Source organism: Eptatretus burgeri, chromosome 11, assembly GCF_056783735.1.
Source record: "Eptatretus burgeri isolate ZD-2024b chromosome 11, Ebu_testis_v1, whole genome shotgun sequence".
Taxonomy (NCBI): domain Eukaryota; kingdom Metazoa; phylum Chordata; class Myxini; order Myxiniformes; family Myxinidae; genus Eptatretus; species Eptatretus burgeri.
Genome location: NC_140971.1, coordinates 80,861,149 through 80,868,821, shown reverse-complemented (window position 1 = coordinate 80,868,821; position 7,673 = coordinate 80,861,149). Strand labels below are relative to the sequence as shown.

Below are 7,673 nucleotides of genomic sequence, written 5' to 3'. Positions count from 1 at the left end.
ATTGATTCGATTTTGCTGAAAATCCGGATCTGGATCGGACTACTAGATTTTTTTTTTTTAAGTGATTTGTCACCATTGAGAGATTGGGCTAAAAATGATATATAGCATGATATCTCAAAAAGTTGTGGACGGATTCGGACGAAGGTCTAGCAATTGAAGAACTTGCAACCTGGTCTGGAATACCCAATGCAGTCGACTTAGGAATACCCGAGTCAACTGCCTCATATTGTCACTGATGATCTGACAAAATAAAAGGTGGTTGCAAAATATGTGGTGGATCCTTGCAGAGGAGCATAAACTGAACCAGCTTGATCCGTGTTGCTTTTGACAACGACACTGCAGGATATTACTACTACGATGCAATTTTGTTTGACCTTGTGAGACCAGCTGTGATACTCCATCAAAGGTGTTCCTCTATTATGAATGATGTCACCTTCTTTCATGGCAATGCGCCATATGCAAAGTGCATGTCCGCAACCTGTTTTGAATCCTGCAACCGGAAGTGTGAAGTTCTCCTTCACACACCATATTAACCAGATTTAACTCCATGCGACTTCCACTTCTTCCCCAAAATACACACACAAGATGGTGTCGACATGCAAGCTCATCGTCTCAACGGTCTCCCGACTAGAGTCCATTGTTGGCGATTACGAGGCTTCGTTCTTGGCAACGAAGGGAGGGGAAAAAACAGGGACTGCCCTAGAAAGGAGGAGCACAATGTGAATGAGAATGAGATGGAGAGGCTTGCTGAGAAGTGGAGGCATAGGCCACCATGAGGTGTGTGTAGCTTTGAGGCCTGCATGCTATCGAGATGATGTTTCGTGGCTGGTCGTGTCTCCAAAGGACTGCATGAAGCCCTAGGAGTTGAGGATGAAAGCTTGGAGAGCAAGAAAGAGGTGTAATCAGAGAGGAGAGGCTCGATTGGACGAAGAGGAATGGGTTGTCACGAGGCCACGCGGCTTGAGGATCAGGGTAGCACCCCACAAATGGTCACATCACAAACGGACTGCCTCGATAATCTATATATTTTGAAACCATTTTATAAATGTGAAAGTGCAACATCAACAATCCATAGATAAGGTAGGAGAGATGAGGACGATGGGAGCTGAGGGCTCTCGGGGGATGGGAAGGGGATGGTGGGGAATTGGCCGGAGTGGTGCGAGGAGGAGCTATGCAGCAAAGCTGGAGCTCAGAATGCAATGCAACACGAGGAGCCCAGCAGCGGAGATGCAATGTGATGGAGAGAGTGGATACGGGCCCACCCAGGGGTGTGGGAGCAGACCTAGCCCACTGATATGGACCGGGTAATAACGATACAGACAAAGGGAATGAGAACAGAAACAGTGGATGATGATGAGCATGAAGAAGAAGGAGAATGGCAGAATGAAGGAGAGGATGAAGATAAGGATGATGAAGAGCTGGCCAACAAAGAAGAAGAAATAAGATTGACACTACTCAGAGAAAGACCATAATTCCATCAAATGGAGAACAACAACAAACAGACGAAAATGATAGTCAGGAGAACCAATCAATCAAATGGTAAAATTATAACAAAATCATCCTCTTTGAAGGAAGTCAACACTGTGCTTTTGCACCGGCACTGCTGATTCAAGAAAAAAGTAAGGAAAACAACACGGCAAGAAAAATAGACAAGGCCCCACGAACAGAAACCCAACACCACCATGGAAACAGAGACATGAGACACAGAGGTGTACTGAGAAAGGAAATGGGACAAATACAACAATTCATGAGAGGAAACTGAAGCACAAAGCTAAATAAGAGAAAACAAAAAATATATATATAATAAAATAGGGATACAAAAGCAAATTGCATTCAGTCCTCCTGAAAAAAGAAACTCGAAGATTTATGGAAAATAATTTACAAAGATGATATTTGATGAAGAAAAAAAAAATTCAAAAACAACTCGCAAAAATGCTAAACTTTAAGAGCCCAGGTCCAGATGGAATTCCAAACTTCTGGCTCAAGCAAACTAAATGCTATCCACAATCATTACGTCCGAGCATTCAACTAACTTGTCCAAGGGAAGGAGGCCTTGGATGAATGTCTCAAAGAAGGCAAAGCTTCCTCATCCCAAAACGTGAAGAAACCCAACTACATCACAAATATCAACCAATAACCTGTCTACCAACAACATATAAACTTCCAACAGGAATCATCGCAGAAATAATGTACCACCACCTAACACAAGGAAGCCCAGAGGCAGAACACATGGTATGTAAGAGAGGATGCAACAACATCTTCAACTGCTGACCACCACGGCACATAGGCAGCAGACTGAAGCTCCAGACCACCGGAGTGGACGTTGGTAGCAGTTTAGGACCGCGAAACCATCCATTGGTTCACATGCGGCCCCTTGCAATGAATGCCAACCCAGCGTTCAGATCCTGTCCACCGGATCTGTGCTACTGGCGTGGCGGGAAGACAATCCGCCTGGAGGAGTGTGGGGCATGGTGCCCACTGAGATTGGTGGGCCAGCGACATCTAGCATTCAACGACTCAGTGGTTAAGCACGTATGGCTAGGCCAACCCAGATCAGGAACCTGAGGTTGCCAGAAGAATACCTGTCGCCGACCTCAACAGATTCCCCTGAGAGGGCCATGCCACACGCAGTGAGTCGCAAGCATCAGGGAGAAAATCTGAGGGAGGGGAGTAGGACCCATGTCAATGGGGCACACCCTTCTGAGACACAGCGGTAGTACTACATGTTCTATAGGAAAGACCCATCCCCACGAGTCTGGCTATACCAATGTCTGGTCACTGCATGCAGTGGAGCAGACAATGGGAGGTGGGCCGCTACTCGAGACACCACATGATTATTGGTCGGTTTCAGCCAGTCTGAAATGGCCATGGGCACACCGGGTATGTCAAACAATGTAAAATGAGAAGAACCAAATTGTCCACAGTCGGGATAGACTATAAAAAAAAATGTTGATAGTGTCCCACATTCATGGATAATAAAATGCATGCAATTGCACGAGATCAACGCCAAAATAATCAAACTGATTGAGAAAGCCATGGATCGCTATGGAATACCATATTGATATTACAACACTCGGAAGGAAAGATCGAAATACCAGAAGTAAAGATACGTTGCAGGATCTTCCAGGGAGACAACCTTTTGCCCCTCCTGTTTTGCCTGTGTCTGAACCCACTGAGCAACCTCATAAGAGAGCAAGGACATGGATATACCCTAACATCTAATAAAATAAGGTCCAAGGAAACAGGAAAGGTGACATCTCCTGTATAGTACATTGATTATTTAAAGCTCTTCGCACTGAACAATGAAAAATTGGCAGAATAACTGAAATTAGTGAAACAGTACCGAGAGAACATTCAAATAAATTTGGCCTAAATAAGTGTGTAAAGTGCACATTTGTGCAAGGTAAACCAACAAAAATAGACAACATAAAAATCGACCTAAACACAACAACACAGGAGCTAGAAATGAAGCATCATACAAATACCTTAAAGTAGAGGAGAGCTACAAAATGATAAAAACAAATGCGCAAAGCAATTTTCAAAGAATACTGATGCATAACGAGGCTGATCTCAAAAACATACTTCTCCCCAAGAAACAAAATCAAAGCCATAAACCACATTGTTCCAATACAGCTGCGGAATAATAAACCGGCCACAAGCGGAAAATCAACAAACCAGACATCAAAACAAGAAAACTCCTTGCTATCCACAAAATATTCATCAAAAACCAATGTGTCCTGAGAATGTACTTGCTGAGGCGAGGAGGAGGTAGCGGCCTGATGGAGCTAAACCAATTGCACAAAATGACAACTGTAGGATTGGCTAAATAAGTGAAAAGCTCAACAGACTACTGAATCCAATTTGTATGCAATGACAAAGACAGCAAGCCAGAAAAGGTATCCCTAACCTACGTTGAACTTTTTTTTTGAAAGACAGGTACGAAAAAACGACAGAAGAGACATATAAAGTGAAATATCAACAGGTAAACACTAATAACAGAGCAGGGATATATTTTATTAAAGAGTTGGACAGATTGGGAATAGACAAAGGAAGCTCATTGGAATATGGCGAAGAAGAGGTCAATTTAACCGGCATGGAGAGCGAGTCATAATAAATGGCAATATCATAAAAACGAGCCAAGACCAAGGATATATATTTTAAAAACATAAAACGAGCCAAGACCAAGGACAATATACCAATAGTTTTAAGAAAATGGTAGGACTGAGTCAATGGAACAGATTTTGCAAGGAAGAAACGAGGTATGAGCTACCGCCTTTTGGGATGTAAAAAAAACTCCTGTCAAAACAGCTATACACACAAAGGCACATCTGCAAAAATTCCAATATCCTAGATTCAGAAAACTCATGGAAGCATGAATCAAAAGCAATCACTGGAAGCAAGGGTATAATGCTCACATACAACTTGATGATCCTATCAAGTGTGAACAAAGAAAACAAAGCACTGCGACTGGACATAATACAGGTAAAGCTGTGCTATCTTTACCTGCTGGACTTGAGAGGTGCCGTTTAGTGCAATATGCCAGTTTGTCGAGAGGTACTCTTACTTGTATGCAGAATTTTTTTTTTCTCGTGTCTAAGGCTCGTAATACAGCTGCCACACACACATCTCACATGTGGACAGATTGACACATGTGGACATACAGCCGAATACAAGGGAAGGTATTACATTGTGAAAAAAAAAGAAATATGACACAAAATATGGAAGAGTATGTGCAAGGCTTGACATTAACAGTTGCCCCTCCCAGGTCTCAAAGTATTTGACGTGAACGAACATGTACCTTGCTTGATGCTCACATGGTTGCTTTCAAAAACAAAACAAGTTACGTTTACCAAGTAGAATAGTGGTTGTGCTAATGAGTGAAATTTTTTTTTTTCCCAGGCAACCAAAATATGACTTCCATTGAGACCATTCTCTGTGCAGAGCATTGGTGCTGCCTAAGTAGTCTCCTTGGCGATTGGGCACAATCCTCGACGGGTCACCACTCCGACACAGGATACCAGCAAGCTGGTACTCATTTTGCTGACCTCAGAAGGATGACAGGCTGAGTCAACCCCACCTGGTATTAATTCAACAGCCAAGCAGGATTTGAACTCAGGGTCCAAGGATCCCAAACCCACCAGCCATTAAGCCAACACCAGGCATAAAACTTGAGACTTTGGGCAACCAAGATTTTGAAATGGTTGCCCTGCAGGGCAACTACTAAAACAGTTAGTTTCGAGCACTGGTACATGGATACTTTCCAACCAAATGTGCTCATTGGTTTACACTGCAATTAAAGGAAGTTCATCTTGCACTTTCTTGGGGTCTTTTAACGTGCCGTTTCTTTTTCTGGTGTTGTTAGTATTGTATAACGGTGTTGTAGAACAGTATAACGTGCCTACCATGTTGGGGGTCTTTTAACGAGGTTAGTTTTTAACGTGCCTTACTCGAGACACCAGCGCTCCGCGCTGTCTCTACTCCTTGGCTTTCATAATCTCACAACCGTGTGCCGATTGGCTCTTCTCACAAACCAATTCGTATTGCGATACATCCAGCATTTTTATAGTGTCAAGTGGCTACTGTCTTCAGTGTATGGCCACAGAATATCCTGGTCATGCTGTCATGCAAAGTCAAAACTACACTCTTCCATTTTAAAACTTTCCTTGTAGGTTTATTTGATGCCATAATGGGTGGATGCGGTAATATTTCATAATAAAAACAACGCATGATCATGGTAAACAATACAAATGGACAACAACAAGAAGGACTACCAGTAGCGCCGATATCAGAGCCTACTGGCAACATCGGTTACTGCCGGTTATTAAAGCATGCCAGATAATACAGCTTTCCCTGTATTTTGATCGAACGAAGAAAAGATGGCGTTGCTAATTGAGGCATCAGTACATAGCGATTTTGGCCTAAACAAAGCAGAAATGAAGAAAATGACCAAATACTAGGATCTCAAAAATGAAGTCAAAAGTTCCTGGAAGTGAAGAGCGCCAAAATTGTCCCAGTTATAGTTGGAGCAGCATGGATGATAAAGACGAACCTTATGGAGATCTTAAAACCCATCCCTGGGAATATTACTACAAACAAACTAGAGTTGGAAGCTGTCCGGGGCTTTGTAACAAATTCCAAAAAGAGCCCTTAGAAAAAAACTTTCAGAACAACAAAACTTCACAGCTTGGTCCATGAATCATGATTCCTTACCAAAACAGAGGTGGATACTTTGAGCCCTGGGAGGACTCCGTTCCACTCTCTGAAACCTGCATATGGAGGTAACAACCAATGACACGCATGTGCACACACTCTTTACTGAGCATCGATTCTGCTGAAGCAGTCTCTTGGCAAAAGTTACAATCCTGGATGATTCGACACACTGAAGCTGGCAGGAATTTGTCATTTGTTCAGGGTGCCAGTGATATCTCGCCAACTCTTCATGAAAGACACGAAGGGATCTTTAATGCCCAAAAACTAGTGCTAACATCGAGGACACCCAGCCTAACATCCATTCCAGTGAAGGTATGCACATGGATGCCTTGCCCTGTGATTGACAGTTTATAGATAAGATTCAAATCCAGGCTTGACAGCTCAGAGGCAAGCGTGCATACTTCTAAGATAATGGTATGTAGATAGAACACTTAAAACGAGACAAACTGTCACTGTATGTCTGTCTTTGTCTGTTTGTGTTCTCCCATCCCCCTTCCCACCACTCCCCCCTTATATAGACATTAGTACGGACTATGTCACATTGGTGTGAGAAAGGTATTGCCAAATACGAGCCATGATGAAAAGGCTCCTTGTATTTCACAAATGGGCCTTTCCACACCTTAGAAATGCTAAATTCCCCAGAAGGATGTTGAACTGTTCTGTATCAGCTTGGTCGATCAGAAACAGCTGACAAAGTCTGGTTTGCACTATTGGCAGTGTTCTTATGTTGTTAAAATTCAGAAAGCTGAGCCGGCTTTCAAACTGCCTTATTTGTGGCTTGATACATTGTTTTATCTGTAACAACCGTAGGGATGAGTACATTTGTGGAGGATTAGTCAAGGGAGGACAGGGATGACTAGGGAGGTAACTACAATGGTAGAGGACAGCCGGACAGCATGGTTGGAAGGAGTTACTGATCGGCATGGCACCCTGCCACATGGGATACAAGTTACACTTGCAAACCAATACGCGAGTCGCAAACCTAACCCTGGACAAACAGACAAACAGAGGGATAGCTGCTTTGGAAGGTTTGGTACACATAGTTCAGGGACGAGCTTGCAATCTATTTGCCGAAGCAGTATGTACCAATCATTAGAAGAATTCGACAAAAAAGCCATATTGGCAGACGTACACCAGCTTCCAACTAGACAGCTAGAAAATTAGATGATACAAATGAGACGATCGAGAAATACAAGTGTTTCTGCAGCCTCTCGGAGATAAACAAATGAATTAGCGCAAAATTTATTTATTTATTTATTTATGTCTCCCCAATGAAAGATCTAGATACTATATGGGATGAGAACTTGGATTCAGAAGAGGCTCCATAGACCTTGATGTCATCATGTTTATGTGGAGACCTATCTTTGACTGGTGCCATATAGCCGCTGAAATTGCATCCAAATACCAAAACAACACAAGGATGCACAAACTTTAACAAATAAGGCCATTTGGCCCATCATGGT

General features: G+C 42.9%; 1 protein-coding gene across 4 annotated transcripts in view; it reads right to left on the bottom strand.

The window, feature by feature from the left end:
* Positions 1-7,673, bottom strand: part of ARHGAP18 (Rho GTPase activating protein 18) — an 80,632-nt gene that overhangs the window by 20,006 nt on the left and 52,953 nt on the right. The window lies entirely within an intron of this gene.